The sequence below is a fragment of the Scyliorhinus canicula genome, chromosome 21 (assembly GCF_902713615.1).
Source record: "Scyliorhinus canicula chromosome 21, sScyCan1.1, whole genome shotgun sequence".
In the NCBI taxonomy this organism is placed as follows: Eukaryota; Metazoa; Chordata; class Chondrichthyes; order Carcharhiniformes; family Scyliorhinidae; genus Scyliorhinus; species Scyliorhinus canicula.
In genome coordinates, this window is record NC_052166.1 from 42,220,415 (window position 1) to 42,238,331 (window position 17,917).

Consider the following 17,917-nt stretch of genomic DNA (forward strand, 5'->3'; position numbering starts at 1 on the left):
CTGTGGAGCTCTGTGGCCTCTTAACTGAGGCACATTTTAGATTTCCCTCCCCGTTCACTACGTGAACCATTGCCCCGAAATCAATCTGTCATGTAGAACAGGATACCTGGGTTGTATTAGAATCTGATTCCAAGTAATTAAAAGTGGCTAGTTACTGGGAGTTAGATTGCAACTCGGCTGATTCAGTGGAGTTCAAACACTCGGGGAGTGACTCAATTTCCAAGCTAGCCTCGATTGAAGTCGATGATACATTACATCACCATAAGAGACCTACTATAGTGGATTGAATTCAGTACTTTGAGGCTTTATTTATACAGTAGCTTATAGCCAAGGGTATCAAATTATCCCGTAACGAAGTTAGTTTGGAATTCAGGGCACTAATTTTGGTTTACATATGTATATCAAATATTTATTTGATCTTAACAGAAAACACAAGCATTTCCTTACTGATAGTATCTGGCTTTTTTAAAGAATTAGTTTGGGTTCTTGTGATAGGTTTCCGTCAGTTCTATCAGCTGTTCCATGAGCTTACCGTTAATTTGTGTTGTAGCAGTGACGGGAAACTGAATTCATGTTCACCTGAAATACACCCGTGACTCAAGATTCTATATAATAATAAGAATCTTTATTGTCACAAGTAGGCTTGCATTAACACTGCAATGAAGTTACTGTGAAAATCCCCTAGTCGCCACATTCTAGCGCCTGTTAGGGTACACAGAGGGATAATTCAGAATGCCCCATGCACCTAACAGCACATCTTTCCCCATTTGTGGGAGGAAACCAGAGCACCAAGAAAAAAAAACAGTAAAGTGACCCCTGCAAGATATGAAATTCCACTGCCCTGTGTTTTTTTCTTGAAAATCTTTGATATTTCTGAAAGCTATGGGAAAATACAGCAACAGAAGTACCAAGGCCACCAAATTGCTCTGTTATGTTGTTAAGGAGCAACACAATACATTGTTAAGCGGGGGAGTGAAAGAGTTGATGTGGTGTCACAATGGTTAGCACTGCTACCTCACAGCATAGAACATAGAACAGTACAGCACAGAACAGGCCCTTCGGCCCTCAATGTTGTGCCATGATCACCCTACTCAAACCCACATATCCACCCTATACCTGTAACCCAACCCTTAACCTTACTTTTATTAGCACACTACGGGCAATTTATCATGGCCAATCCACCTAACCCGCACATCTTTGGACTGTGGGAGGAAACCGGAGCACCCGGAGGAAACCCACGCACACAGGGGGAGGACGTGCAGACTCCACACAGACAGTGACCTAGCCGGGAATCGAACCTGGGACCCTGGAGCTGTGAAGCATTTATGCTAACCACCATGCTACCCTGCTGCCCAGCACCAGGGACCCGGATTCAGTTTTGACTTTGGGTGTCTGCGTCGGTTTCCTCCGGGTGCTCCGGTTTTCTCCCAGAGTGTAAAGATGTGCAGGTTAGGTGGATTTGCCATGCTAAATTACCCTTTAGTCTCCAGGTTAGGTGCGGTTTTGGGTTTCGAGAGATAGGGTGGGGAAGCGGGCAGTCTTCTGACTAGTGCAGAATGGATGAACTTGCTGCCGAATTGATACATTGTCAGAATTGTTAGTGCATAGGATGGCAGAATTGATCAATCAGTGAATCTTTCCCCTATCCCTTTAATTACAGAATTGTTGGGCCAATGTAGCATGCTCTTTCAGTGTATTGGTGCAGGCTTGATAGGACAAATCACCTCTTTTGCATTGTAGGCATTCTATCACCTTGTGACTGCACTGGGGAAAGCTCTCTGTGTCATTTTAAGTTGCAGAAAGCCAAGGTTTAGACCGAAACCGATAAAAGGCTAAAATCATGTTCAGTTAGCATTTCCCTTTTTCAGCTCTGGCAATGTTTCTCATATACCACAGGCATTCTTCAGATATGGTAATGATCCATCGCAAAGTGGTGTGCTGAAGAAAACTTGTACCCTTATTGTTTCTTGAGGTGCATTAGCCACACCTGAAATTGTAAATCAGCCAATTCTCATTGTGATTTAAAAAAAAATCCAGATTGCAAATGACTAAACATTGGCATATTATTAGAACATAGAACAGTACAGCACAGAACAGGCCCTTCGGCCCTCAATGTTGTGCCGAGCCATGATCACCCTACTCAAACCCACGTATCCACCCTATACCCATAACCCATAACCCAACAACCCCCCCCCCCCAACCTTACTTTTAATAGGACACTACGGGCAATTTAGCATGGCCAATCCACCTAACCCGCACATCTTTGGACTGTGGGAGGAAACCGGAGCACCCAGAGGAAACCCACGCACACAGGGGGAGGACGTGCAGACTCCACACAGACAGTGACCCAGCCGGGAATCGGAGCTGTGAAGCATTTATGCTAACCAGCATGCTACCCTGCTGCCTATTCTTTTCAGGAAACCTTGTGAAGTTGAAATTCACATTTTAATGAGGCTGCCATACATCGGGGTGTCAAACAATGAACCCATAACATAAGATTCACAATTGTTATGGAGCCCAACAATCTTCCTGCAATTAAAGGCATAGGGGATTCACTGATTGATCAATTCTGCCATCCTATACGCTAACAATTCTGACAATGTATCAATTCGGCAGCAAGTTCATCCATTCTGCACAAGTCAGAAGACTGCAAGATGGAATATGTAAGTGTTACAATTATTATAATAGAATCCCGAAAGTGCAGTAGGAGACCATTCGGCCCATCGAGTCTGCACCTCTGAAGAGCACTCTACCCAGGTCCACCCCCGTCCACCCCTATCTCCATATCCTAACCTGAACATCCCTGGACACTAACGGGGAATTTAGCATGGCCAATCCAGCTAACCCACCCATCTTTGGACTGCGGGAGGAAACCAGAGCACCTGGAGAAAACCCACGCAGACGTAGGGTGAACATGCAAACTCCACATAGACTGTTACCCAAGGCTGGATTTGAAAACGGGTCCCTGGTGCTGTGAGGCGGCAGTGCTAACCACTGTGCCAGCCACTGTGCCACCCATGTGCCACCATGCTGTCCTTTCTGGCTTTTCTTACTTTCTAGCAGCTCAATGCCTTGCTGGGCCATCTCAGAGGGCAGTTAAGAGTTACACATATACAGGCTAGACCAGGTTTAGAATATTAGTATTTTTTGGGAATGGAGCGTCAAAATTTAGGGTGAATGACATGCTCTGACATCTCCCTGACAGTAAGCCTTGGTGGGGGTTTGATTGTTAGACTTCAAAGGCGAGTTTAGATTGTTTCACTGAGGAGAATGTGCAAGATGTTTATGCTTGGAGACAGTGGAGACAATGGAAGAAGTTTCTGAGTTTACCAATGAGCAGACCTTGAATCCCGATAAAAATCTAAAAAGGTGTTATAGGTATTCCTTTTAAACAGTTATGCTCATAGGCTGTTCATTTAATTTGATGATCAAAGGGAGTCGAGGTCATGAATAGCTGGTTGGTATTTTTCCCTAGATTCATAGTTAATGTGTTTCCCAATGCCATGGGGAAGAAGATAGAAGAAGCCATTGCTGAGATCAGGTTACAGGCTACTCTAAAAAGTCCTTCTGCAGCGTCCCCGCTTCCTCAACAGCTATCTTTGTATCATCTGCAAACTAAGCAACAATGCCCTCAGTTCCTACTTCCAGATTGTTAATGTATATTGTGAATGGTTATGGTCCCGACACTGACCCCTGTGGAACACCACTAGTCACTGGCTGACATCCTGAAAAAGACCCCTTTATCACTACTCTCTACCTTCTGGCAGTCAGCCAATCTGCTATCCATGCCAGTACCTTGGGCGCGATTCTCCGACCCCCACGGTGGGTGGGAGAACCGCGGGAGTGCCAGGCGATTCACGCTACGCTGCCCTGGCACCCACACGCGATTCTCCCAACCCCACAAAACGGCGTGTCGCGTTTTACGACAGGCCGCTCAGAGAATCGCCGCTCACCGTTTCTAACGGTCGAGCGGCGATTCTCCGGCCACGATGGGCCAAGTGGCCTGCCTTTTCCGACTGGTTCACGCCGGCGCCAACCACACCTGGTCGCTGCCGGCGTGAACAGCGCGCGACCGCTGTGTGTGGGGCCTGTGGGGGAGCAGGAGGGAGGATCGAGCACCAGGGGGGTGCTCAGGAGGGGTCTGGCCCGCGATCGGTGCCCACCGATCGGCGGGCCGGCGTCTCTGAAAGATGCACTCTTTTCCCTCCACCACTGCTCCATGTCTTGCGGGGCGGCGGAGGGGAGGACGGCAACCACGCATGCGCGGGTGACATCATTTAAGTGCCACTGACCACATCATTTATGCGGTGCCGCTTTGATGCGGGCGTCAAGGCCCGGCGCGCGTAATTGATGTGGCGCCGCTCCTAGCCCCCTGGGGGTGGGAGAATAGGGGGCAAGGAGCGGCCTCCGACGCCAGAGTGAAACACTCCAGTGTCGGCACTTTTGTCTCCCTTTGGGATAATTGCGCCCCTTGTCTCTCACATCATGAGCTCTGAACTTATTAATCCTGTACAACACCTTGTCAGAGGCCTTCTAGATATCCAAATGGATCATATCCACTGGCTCTCCTTTGTCTAACCTCCTCATTACCTCCTCAATGAATTCTAACAGATTTGTCAGGCATAGCCTCCCCTTGATTAAGCCGTGCTAACTCAGCAGTACATATATGTAGAAGTTGCCTACAAACAGAAAATAGCGTTTAGTTAATAAATATAGGTAATTTGATAGTGGAAATTGAAAAAAACATGAAATCTTGTTGGGTTCTTCTTTCAGGTAATAATGGGGTGTTTGAATCCTGCAAAAAATTATCAATTGCTATGGAGATTGCAACAAAAGCAAAATATAATTATGCTATATATAAAACACTTTAAACATCATTAATGTAACTTCATTTTCCATCACTTGGATTTTTCCTAAAATAAACTCATATGGGTTCATAATTTCTTGTCAAATTAATAGTGAGGCTATTCACACTCACTATTATGTATGCCATAGGAGAGGGTGGCATTGGCACAGTGGTTAGCACTGGGACTGCGGCACTGAGAATCCCGGCCCTGGGTCACTGTCCGTGTGGACTTTGCACATTCTCCCCATGTCTGCATGGGTTCACCCTTACAACCCAAAGATGTGCAGGTTAGGTGCATTGGACATGCTAAATTGCCCCTTAATTGAAGAAAAAATAATTGGGTACTTTAAATTTAAAAGAAAAACAAAAAACAAAATGTATGCCGTAGGAGCTTCGGAGAAGGACAGGTGCAATGTTAAATGCAGCAATTCAATAGATACTTTTCTGGTTGTGGCTGTCTGCCATTCCTTCACAAAAATAAATTTCATGGGCAGCCCGGCTGGCGCAGTGGTCAGCTCTGCTGCCTACAGCGCGGAGGACCATGTTCGATCCTGGACCTGGGTCACTGTCTGTGTGGAGTTTGCGCATTCTAACCGTGTGTACGGGGATTTCACCCCCACAACCCAAAGATGTGCAGGTTAGGTGGATTGGCCACATTAAGTTGCCCTTAATTGGAAAAAATAAGTGGGTATTCTAAATTTAGATTTTTAAAAAAATTATTGTACAGCATGGAGTTGCTGTATTTGTGTGTTGGATACAAACAAAACATGTTACATAACAAAGTTTCCACTTCACTCTAATACTCCTTTAATTATGTGACAAATGTTAATTACTGCCACAACCTTGCTGGCGCTGACAATTAAGTACATGTGTGGAGACACATTCATTCAGATTTTAATTGTTGTTAGAGACCTTAAGAATGCAAAACTATTTTGTTTCTGTCTCTTTTTCTCTTTCTTAATCTAATTTATTTATCATCTCTTTGTTTTCCTTCAATTGATTTGGGATTGAAATCGCCCATTCTAATTTACACATCCTTCTTAGCCCTTGTGCCATTTATTTTGCAATCCTTCAACCCTGATTCATGAAGGGAATATTCAGTTGCTTGCTCTGTTGTTATAATTCTTTTTTTAAATGGAAAGGCTGTGATCTCAACCTCGATTTGGCAGAAAATTAGGAAAGATTTAAATAACGAGTCTCCTAGCAATTGTGACTAAAAGCAAATGAAACAAGTGAGAGTCTGGGGAGATATATTAGATATTATCTCAGAATGAGAGAAATTGGAATTAGATTAATTAGAACGTAATCTTGAAATGTCCTGTAATCCTAGGCATGCAGCGGGATTCTCCGTTCCTGAGACTAAGCGGGGATACCAGGGCAGGATTTGTGGACTTCCACGACAGCAAAACAGGTGCCGCACCTGGACCATTCAGCAACCGTGGAGGGGCTAGCACCGGCGCCACGTGGAACACAATTGATTCCAATGAAAAACGGTGCGGGATTCGCTGGGTCTGTGTTTGACACTCGGGAGGCTGACAAGCTGCAGCCTCATATACACATTACACTCCCCTCACACAATCATCCCAGCCAACAAGATGGGACTGGTTGCGCTGAAGAACGCTCATGCCATTGATGGGGTAGCTGGGGCCAGAGGGCACCGAGGGGGGTGCTTTGGGAAGACACCCATATGACCTGTGGTCACAGGTTCACAGTGGGCAGTCAGAGGCATGCACAGCTGCATGGCTGCCTTGCAGGCTGTAGAAATGGTGCTCCATGCTGGTCCACCCCAGCCCCACAGCCTACCTCCTGGCCACACCCTACTACTCTCCCCCCCCCTCTCCGGCCTTGGCAGAAGCTCCCCGGCCAGTGACACGACTGTCAGCAAACTATGGTGATGTTGGACATTTTCTGTACCCCCCTCTTTCTCCCTCAGCAGGCTCGCCACCTGTTTCACGCTTTTTAAAAGTACAGGTGAACCTCACTGTCAGGAATTCTCCCCAGTGGAGGCGGAGCATCACGGCAGCTGCGGTGAATACCGGGTCAGGCTCGCTAATGATATGCCAACAGTGTTACCGTACGTGCGTTCTGGAATGCATTGACACATGTGTCGAGGCACCAGAGAATTGCGATTTGGCGTGAAACCGGCGCCCGGTTTTGACGTCCAAGCCGATTCTCCAGACAATCGCTTTTACCGATTCCAGTCTTGGCTGATGGAGAATTCACCCATCATGTGATGTATGAAAGGCACAAAAGTTTAATACGTGCAGAAAATACAAGAAATTAAAACTCACGAAATCCAACTTACTTTCTCATCGGGCAGGAGGATAGGAATACCACGACCCATTTTGCACAGGTGCAGGCCGTGAGCCAGTGGTGCATACCCAATCTGGCACCTTGCACTTCTTTGGGCTGAGGATGGGGGCCAAAAAAAGAAATAAAAAGAAATGGCGTGAAACCACATTATGTGACCCAGGAGTGGAGCACAATCACCAGAGAGGAGTCAAGGACAGGGAAAAGAGATACGGAGAGGTCTCAAAGAAGTCTGAGACAGGGGACAAGGAAAGTGGATAGGGAATGGTTCCAAATGGGAGTCCTAGTAAATGACAGGGATTGCTCCCAGTTATGAAGAAAGAGACAGGAGTATTGAAAAAGGCCCGAAGCAGAAAAAAAGTGCTGAATTTGGCAAACTTTAAGTAGTCGGTGCTCAGGGGAAACCCTGGAAATTAAAAAAGGCAGCTGAAGGTTGGTGATTCTGTGGTCCGGGCTGTTGTGACAAAGACGTGCGTTTGCAGCTATGGTATTCAGCTCATGTTGGCCAAAGACCTGGTGTTGTGCTTGTGAGTTTGTGCTGGAGTGCAGTCTTGGGAGAACGGACATTAAATTCCTGCAAGGTAAGCTGTCGTTGAGGCCATACAAGGTAGACCAACGATTGGAGAGGATTGCAAGGCAAGATCTTTGAAGGTGAAGACTGAAATCTCTCAACAGACAGATAGAGTTCCAGCGACATTGGTTGATTCATGGTGTTCACTGACCTCTGGGTGGGTTGCGGAGAAATCCATGGGATTTGTCTTGGTCACATCTGCAATTTAATGTGTATTGTATTGTGTTCAACCACAGTTTGTCTTTTAGTTCACATGTACCTCATATTAACCCTGAATGTTACAGTCCAAATGTCACAAACCACACTGATGTTCTCTGTGAGGGTATCCCAACTTGGAACACCAGTCTGTGGGGGTGTTTAGATTTGTTTTTGGAATGGTACGAGGAGCCAAATGAAACCCGTGAGAATAAGCAGTTCAGTCATTTGTATAACAATTATTAAAAACTATTTATTAATAAAGAAAAGACAAAGACACACACACAGGACTACACTACTCTAAGACAATTAAATATATGAACCACTAAACATACACACAGTTTATGTAGAAAGTACCCCTTGTTCCAAAATATATCTATGATCCCTGAACTCCTTAAGACTTTCCTGTACCCCAAACATTCAAGTTAAATATATCTATCAGTCAAATCCATCTTATAATTACCACACAATACAAGGTTGATAATCAAGTCTGGAAACAACTTTTCCTGGTCCAGTGAAGACATTTAAACTTCATTTACAAAGTTGTTGCTTTAGAAGCTTTTAAATGTAAAATTAGACTTTCTGCTTCTGAGGCTGCTAGATTTAAACTGACCTCTCTTGCTTCTGGTGGTCCTGGCAATTATATCTTTGTTCACCTTTGATTCTGCCTACTGTGTATTTGACTATCTTCCCCCTAAAATTTCCTGACTCTAGAAATTAGCATGTGTATGCCTCACTTATCTCCAAATCATGTCGATAAGCTGTTTCTACTATTAGGAGATTGACACCTGATTCTATCTGCTAACCTTGTTACTGGCAATGACGCATCTCATCCTGTATTTGTAGGCTGGCTACTGCTGTTGCTAGGCAGATTTCTACCTGTTGAGTATATCACATCCCATTATGTCTTGTTAAATCCATGTTACTAGGCAAATACATCATGCTGTGATAATTATTGTTATTTGTTTTATTTCTCTGGCCTTGTATTATAAAGTTTATTTTGTTTGTTCAAAATCAAGGAAATTTGTGGCTATTCACTAAGCAAGTTGTTCAGGGAACAGTATTTCCATTAGATCCAGCTGTCAACCAAAACTCTAAACGTGCAGGCCAAAGAGCTATGCAGCAAACAATACCAAACTATTCTGATAATATCCAAGGAAATAGTTAAGAAACAATTGTAAGAGAAATCTGTAATGTGATCCTCAAAACTAAAGAGAAAATTGAATGAGTGACATGGAGCAGAGCATAGACCACATGCAGTCTAGTTTTTTTGAAAATATATAATAAATGTTGCAAAAGACAGCCTTCATAGAACAAAAGCAAATGACTGGATGCTGGAATCTGAAACCAAAGAGAAAATGCTGGAAAATATCAGCAGGTCTGGCAACATCTGTAGAGAGAGATGCTGCAGATGCTGCCAGACCTGCTGAGATTTTCCAGCATTTCACCTTCATAGAATGCGTTGCGTACAAAGCCAGAAAAATCATTCCAAGATATCACTTGTACCAAGTGCTATTTATGAAGCACTGTTTTTGGTGGCATGGCAGCACAGTGGTTAGCACTGTTACTTCACAGTGCCAAGGTCCCAGGGTCGACTCCAGCTTGGGTCACATGTCTGTGCGGAGTCTGCACATTCTCCCTGCATTTGCGTGGGTTTCCTCTGGGTGCTCCGATCAGCGCCGGCCCTAGGGTTGCTGGCACCCCGGGCAAGCTGAACTTCGGCGCCCTTCCGAGGGGGGGGGGCTGGGGGGGGCGGGGCCGGGGGGGTGGGGGGGGGGGTTGGGGGGGGGGCAGGGGGGTGGTGGGGCTGGGGGGGGGTGGTGCCGGGGGGGGCTGGAGGGGGGGGCAGAGGGGGGGGGCTGGAGGGGGCCGGAGGGGGGGGGGTGGAGTGAGCCCGAGGGGGGGGGGGGGGCGGAGTGACCACCGGCGAGCCTGGATCCATCCGCCATGTTTGTGCGGGGCGGCCTGAGGGAGGGCGGCCACCGCGCATGCGCTGGTTGGCACCGGCCCAACTGCGCATGCGTGGGACCCGAGTCTTTTACGCGGCGCCGGGTCTCTGATGCCGGTCACGCACTCCTTCATGGCGCCCCCTAGCACATGGCGCCCCGGGCGACTGCCTGAGTTGCCGGTACCTTGAGCCGGCCCTGGCTCCGATCTCCTCCCATAAGTGTCGAAGGACATGCTTGTTAGGTGAATTGGATATTCTGAATTCTCCCTCTGTGTACCCAAACAGGCGAAGGAGTGTGGCGACTGAGGGATTTTCACAATAACTTCATTACAGCGTTATTGTAAGCCTACTTGTGACAATAATTTTTTTTTTTAAATTTAGAGTACCCAATTCTTTTTTTTCCAATTAAGGGGAAATTTAGCATGGCCAATCCACCTATCCTGCACATCTTTGGGTTGTGGGGGGCGAAACCCATGCAAACATGGGGGGGAATGTGCAAACTCCACACAGACAGTGACCCAGAGCCAGGATCAAACCTGGGACCTCGGCGCCCTGAGGCAGCAGCGTACTTGTGACAATAATAGAGATTATTGTAATTACCTCATTACTGGCAATGTGTTCCAAAGGCTGACTACACAGAAAAGAAGAATTGGCTAACATCTAGTCTATTCCTACACATGCGTATCTTAAATGTTAGAAATATCTGTGTTGCCCATCAATAATCCTACAGATCCCAAACAAGAATTGAAACCTGAGCTATCATACAGCAAGTTTGGGATTGATCTAGTAATATTGCCAACACAGACATAGTGAGCTGAATTACCTCCTCCTGTTTTGTAAATATCTATATCTAATTCTTACAGAATAGACAAAGCCAAGTGAACTCAAATGGAAAAACGTCTTCTGTGGAATTTTGTGTTTATATAATAACTGCAAAGTACGCGAAGGGATTGATGCTATCATAAATATTGAATAAAATGATCATACCATTTTAAATGGATTGAAATTAATGTCATACCTGAGCCATGTTAGAGAACAGATCAAAACTGGAGGAGATTCAGCTAGTAGTGATAGGCTATCTGGGAGCAAAGGCTGAAGATGCCGCTAGATACAAAATAGTTACTCAGGAAAACAAGGATCTACTTCAGTGTAACAATGAATCAGAATTGATAAATAATTATCCCATTTATGCAGCTCTTAGAAATGCATCACATGCTGTGTGGGAATAACTAAAACGGAATTTATTTCAATTCAGAAGTCATGGCTTGTTAAAAATAAATAAACTAAATGAACTGACGGGATAGATAAATACATTTGTAATTATTGATAAAAAGAATGATAAATTCCAAATTTGTTTGTATCCCAGAGACCTGGACAGGCCTATTACAAAAGGACATTTGAGATTCCAAACTCATGCAGAAGCCATGGCAATTTTTCTTTAATATAGAATGTTTGAGGAAGTTAAATCAATGCACACATTATGACTAATGAAGCTGGGTAAAATAAATTTCAAGTTATGCAGATTTAATACATTTTATGCAATCTTAAAGCTTGATTTTGGTTTTGATTTGGCTCTGGAAATATATCAGAAAACCATCTCTATGATCTATGACATTCACTGAAAGTGAACTCTCATTTTGGAAAATAATAAATTGAAGAAGTAAATGTGTATTTAGAGTCTTTAAGCTGATATTTGCTGACAGCATAATCATTAACGAAGGCATTAAGTTTGAAAAGATGAAAGTTTCAGCAATTGAACGCATTCCACAGCCACCAGACAGGGGAAGAAACTGAGAGACAAATCACTACTTATAAAACTATTAGAAATGGATAGAACTGCACTCGCAAAGAAAGTTGGGAAACATTTACGGAGACATGTTAACTAGTTCGGAATCTCTATGCTCCTGCATCGTAGGCAAGTTTGGGACCCTGCTGTTGCAAGTACTCAAAGAGTGGTGAAAATCCCTTTTGCAATCATCACATGCCTTGACTTGATGCAGAGAGATGTGCACAGATCAGAGAGGAACTGTTATTTGTACGCGTGAAAGAGTTCTATACTCTTTGTGTTACTTTGGGTGACAAGACACTGACTGGTCTTTTTTGAAATCTTTGAATGATTATTCCTGACAAGTACCAAGAATGATGTTCAGGACACAGACGCGTCCGCTGTTGACATTTGATTATGTGGGAGGGACTGAAGAAAAACAAGAATGGAAAAATTGGTGAAGATATTCAACCTTGCATTAATTTGATTGAATGGTGAGAAAGGGACTAAATGGGCAGTTAGATTCCATCGGTCAGAAGGGTGAGGAACCAGATTACTGGGTGTGTGTCCACAACTCTCAGAGGTGGGGATCGTGCACAGAATAAACAGGCAATCAAATTATCTTCTCAGGATTGTAGCTGATTGCTAACCCAGATGATGAGTTAGACAAAGTCAGCTAGATAGATTGATGTAGTCATGAAGGCACACTGATATATCAGTCCTGGTCAGGGTTAAAGAAGTAGAGCAATCTCTATACAGGGCAGCACTAGGGCACAGTGGTAAGCACTGCTGTCTCAAGGTGCCGAGGTCCCAGGTTCGATCCCTCCGTGTGGAGTTTGCACATTCTTCCTGTGTTTGCGTGGGTTTCACCCCACAACCCAAAAGATGGACAGGGTAGGTGGATTGGCGATGCTAAATTGCCCCGTAATTCAAAAAAATGGGTACTCGAAAATTATTTGAAAAAGAGCAATCTATATACACTGTTGAAGCTTTGTTAAGGACAATTTGGATGATCAGGGTCTTATGGCTAATCTAGATACAGAGGGGAAGGCTTATTTTCTTTTTAACTCAAAGTCAGACGAAGGCCATGGAGCCCAGGCAATGGAAAGTGGAGACGGTACAACCCATGTGAGAATTTAATGGGGTTCAGGATTTACACCAGCTTGAATTTCCCAAGGGACTTTCTGCTGGTGCCCGCCATCTCGTATTGGGAAACGTATGGACACAAGCATAAAACTGATTTGCATCCAGGTAATGTGATGCAGCTGACGGCCTGACCAAAAACTATCACCCATGCCAATTCTCTATGCCACCAGCAGGAAAACATGCTGGTCCAGAATTTGGAGCCGCATGTGTCATGATAGGGAGATATTAGGAACTTGGATCCAGAAATGGTGTTCAGGATTTGGCAGGCAATTGAGGGGTGAAACAAATTGAGGAAATAGACTGTTAGTAGCAGAATCAGAGGACCTGAGTTACCTTGCCCCATTCAGATGTAACTGCATTACAAAGGATGCCCCAGTTCAGCCAGGATGATCTACTCAAGATGCATTGTCATTCGGGACAAGCTTGTTGGACCAGCCATCATCCTCACAAAGTCTGATTACCTATTTCTCTGTCAATGGAAGGTTATATATGAATGGCATAGCTCTGTTCTTTCTAGAATTGGCAGTGCTAAATCAGACATGCAAGTTAACGATAATGGATTTAAGTCTGGATGCCTTGCGTGAGTGGGCGGAGCTCCGAGAGAGAGAGAGAGAAAGAATACTGTTCTAGAAATAGACCAGAGAGGTTATGAAAGTTGCCACCGAGGCAGGCTTTGGGAAAGAGTTCTGAACGAATGTCCTTAACAGAAGACAAATTACTGTATAAATGCAAGTACTGCCTTGGCCTACCTGTGCAAGCGGCATGAGAGGGGCATGGTTCTTTAAAGTGATGTGTAATGGGAACAAAAGAAACAAAAACAATAGTTAAACTTTTCTTTCAGCTCTAACACTAACAGATTACATGCGGTTTCTTAACCTTAGTGTGTTAAGTTTAAGAAACTGCATGTAATTTGTTTGTGTTTGAGCTGAAGTAAAAGTTTAAATTTTTTTTGTTTCTTTTGTGTTAGTTTATTTATAAAATAACGAAGCCTCATTTCTCATTAAAACTTAAAAAGGTTATGGCATCTGTTCCAGTCTCTTAGTCACTGCTGATAGCTGACCAGGCGTTCTGCACCCAAGTTTCTAATATCTCCCTATTGTAACCAGAACCGTACAGAGATTGGGACTCACCTTAACAATGTCTGGGGTGCCTCCTGAGCTTGTGATGGAGGCCGGCAGTAACTCGGGACCCTGGAACACCACAGTAGTGAGTGGGGGGAACATCTACAGGTGGAGTTTTGAGATTCAGTGTCATTGAGGAGGACCATTTTCCAGCCTCGAAATGTTCCTGGAGATCCATCTTTTTCAGGAGGTACATCTACTTTCTTCAACGGTGCGTCTAGATGTTGGGTGCCTTTTCAATATGGTACCCAGATATAATGGTGGGACATGCAACATCATGGAATACGGTGCTAAACCTCTTGGTGCACAATTAATAAGGCTGGGGCTGGAAGACATGGCGTGGTTTCCCGCTGGCTTCCCATGCAGCAAACACTCCCCATTTCTGACCACAACACGTGACTTAGTTCCAGATGGTAGAATTTTACCCACAATCAAGACCTTCATGGCTCCCAGAACAGAAAATTTCAAAGTACTGTCACAATAGCAACAAAGGCGATTTCTGTTCTCGTTAGTATTTAATCTGATAAGAGTGGAGTGATATTTTTTTTAAAATCCATTGATTTCAGATTTAAATTCATGTTTATTTCTGCACGATACAATGGAAGTTAAAAACCCACTATACTCACAGAAATTTATTGAAGCTCATTTCATTATGATTAGTCTAAAGACAAATGCCTGAGAGAATCATTCAATTCAAAATAGAAATCTCCTATGCGGTTTGTTCAAAAACGTGTTTAGCAAGTTTTTTGTACATTTAACAGACTTGTTTTTTGAATGCATTTTCTAATTTCCTATTTTCTTTTCAAATCAGTGAGTAGGTCTGGAGTCTTTAAAAGAGATGCAGCTCCCACCGATGGCCAGTGAAGGGACAGAACAGCTATGGAACATAGTGATACCATAGTTGAGCACTGTAGTCACAAACAATTTATTTTATACAATTTTGAGGAGCTGACAAAGGATCATGTGAAAATCTAATTGGCTGTCTACTTGTTCTACTCTTCCAATTAATGTTAATGTCGGAAGAAAAAAAGTTTATACGAAGGCTTGTGATAAGACAAATCATTGTATTTAATTGAAGAGACATCTCTGTTTCCTGGCCACATGCTGATTATCTGGACAGGTAAAGACATTCTCTGTGTCCCGAGAGTTTTGGCAGCTTGACCACCAAGAACGTGTGGATAATGTGACCGACAGATTACCTGCAAAAGTGGTAAACAAAAATATTTGCAGTTAAAAAGTAATCTGAAGAAACCCCAAGACCAAGTTAATAAGCAACTGGTGATTTTCTTTTTACTACAAAAGGCAGTTTAAAATCAATTATGTAGATTGTTTTCAAATCATTGGAAATAAACAATGTACTATGAATGTGTTTTGTCCTGAAGAAAGACACAAGTCACATTTGCACTAGGAAAAGTACTATTTCTGTAAAAATCACTCATTTAAAGAAAAAACTCCCAGCATAAACAATTGGCATTAAAGCGTTTTCTCTCCTTCTCCACGCTCTGCCATCTCTCATAAGTAAATACTAGGATTCAATAATAGTTTTAAAAATGAACCTTCATCTGAAATAAAGTACTTTAAAAAAAATTAATTCGCCAACTTGTTTCCAAATCGTTTGAAAACAAACATTCAAAAATCACTTTACAGCAAAATGCATACTGAAAAGTTCTGCGTACTGTGTATGACATTATGAAATTTGAGGCACAGGCTTGCATTTTCAGCTGACTGAATGATAACTTTCTGGGAAACATTTCAACTGTGAGATAAGAGCTTTTGAGAGAGCCTGAGGGTTCGAAGTAGAAACGTTAATGAAATGTTCAAAGACAATTTTATAGATACTTTTCATCATGTTTCAATGATAATGTACTTTTTATACCGTAATGTGCTAAAACAATTATTCTACTTCCTAAACGTTCATGCTTGTGGGAGATGAAAAATTGAAGAATGTTTTTGTCTTTAAAAAATCAATTTGAGCAAATTAAGTCTCATTTTTTGATCACTTCTCATAGTTACTGAGTTCTGATTTGCTGCAGTTTTAAGAATCTAGATTTTGAGTGAAATCAAGTGAAAGTGCGGCACACAGGGACTGTCACTGACAAAAGGAAATGTGATGGACAAGAAGTTTAAAGTGATGAACAGGCATCAATAAATATGTTTTAATAACCATCACTAGTTGACCTTCAATGGCATTGCATATGCGGAACACGATTCAAATGGAGTGAGGTGAGAGAGTTGGGGGATAATAGGACCTGATTAAACAGGCACAATTCAATCTTAGTTTAAAGTCACACATTATTCCTTATTTTTATATTACATTTTGATTTAACCTTATTATTTATTCTTATAAATCAATGTTCGAGGAAGTAGCATCTCAGAGGAACTGGGAGGTAGAAAACAGTGGTGCTCCAGAATCAACACTCGCAGAAGCGTCTAATTACACCCTCCAAAGGTTACGTTGGCATTTTCCATTCTTAAGCTTGTAAGTCACCCTCAGCTTCGCTGGATATACAATGCCGCACTGCACCTTGCTAATGTACAGTGCCCTCTTCGCCCGGTTGAAAACAGCCCGCCTCCTCGCCAGCTCCACCGTAAAATCCTGGTATACACATATACCAGCTCCAGCCCACTGCACCACCCGCTTCTGCGTGGCCCAGCACAGGACCTTCTCCTTCACACTGTACCTACGGAAGCACAGAGTCACTACCCTTGGCGACTCACTCGCCTTTGTTACAGGCCTCCACGACCGATGAGCCCGATCCAGTTCATATCGGGAGGGATCCTTCCCCTCCCCCAATGGTTTCGCCAGCATCGCAGCAAAATACTCAGTCGGCCTCGGCCCTTCAACTCCTTTGGGCAGCCCCACAATCCTCAAATTCTGTCGCCTGGATCTGTTTTCCAGGTCTTCCATTTTTCCTCGCAGATCCTTGTTAACCTCCATCACCTTCCGCATCTCCTTCTCCATCGAGGTACGTTGATCACCAAGCTGCAATAATGTCTCCTCCATTTCCTTCAGCGCCTCCCCTTGCTCCCGTACCTCCACCATTGCGCTTTCCACCACCATCGTCACCGGGGAAATCGCTTCCTCCACCAGCACACTCAAAACCTCCCTCAGCTCCTTCCTCATTGTCTCCATGTATTTTGTAAACTGCCTTTCAAATTCCGCAGCCATCACCATAGTTATTTCTTCAGCCGTAAACAATGCGGCCTCCCCTGGTGCTCCAGCCTCCATTTTCCTTGGTGACCCCGCGGTGACCTTTCCACTCCCCGATGGAGCTTCAGCTGTTTTTTTTAACGGCAGTTTTTTTGCTCACCCTCAACATTTTCCTTTACTGCGCCTTCACTGTGCCTCCTCTGTGCCTTCTCCCTGCTTTTGCTGCCTCCATGGACCCTGGGACCGGGCTTAACGCCCCGAAAATGCCGTTCCCGAACGGGAGCCCTCCATTGTGCGGCTGCCTCCCACCTGCCATCACTGGAAGTCCGGCATTTTCCATTCTTAAATGTAGACATAACGATTTATTTTTAAAATATATATTTGTATTAAGCTTTTGTCATTTTATACAAAAATACAAACAACTACAATAACTGTAAACTAAAAAGAACAATAAACTAGTCTACCCAACCCCACCCTCTCAAAACAAATGCAACCCCCCCCAGTACTATCTCCTGTCCCTGCACCCGTCCACAACTCTGGCACATCCAAGACCCCAGATATAGCCGCTAAAGGACAGGGTTCCCACTCAGTGTTCAGGATCACCAACATGCTGCTAAAAAAGGAGACCCAAAAACCCACAAGCTTCGGACAGGACCAGAACGTGTGTGTGTGATTAGCGGGCCCCCTGGAGCAGTGCTTGTACCTATCCTCAACGCAATGTCCCATTTCTGGCTTCAGTAAGGTGCCCTAAACACTATCTTGAGCTGGATCAGACTCAGCCTCGCACACGATGACGTGGCATTCACCTCAGACCACATCTCTTCCTCCAATATAGGCTTCAGCTCCTCCTCCCATTTGGCCTTT

At 44.1% G+C, this 17,917-nt stretch overlaps 1 long non-coding RNA gene across 1 annotated transcript; it reads left to right on the forward strand.

Moving 5' to 3' along the window:
• The first annotated feature begins 1,416 nt into the window (after nt 1-1,416).
• On the forward strand, nt 1,417-15,264 carry LOC119955735. The gene is made up of 3 exons (XR_005458522.1): nt 1,417-1,448; nt 2,418-2,663; nt 14,714-15,264. It is a non-coding gene; the product is annotated as an uncharacterized LOC119955735 (long non-coding RNA).
• The last annotated feature ends 2,653 nt before the right edge of the window (nt 15,265-17,917 follow it).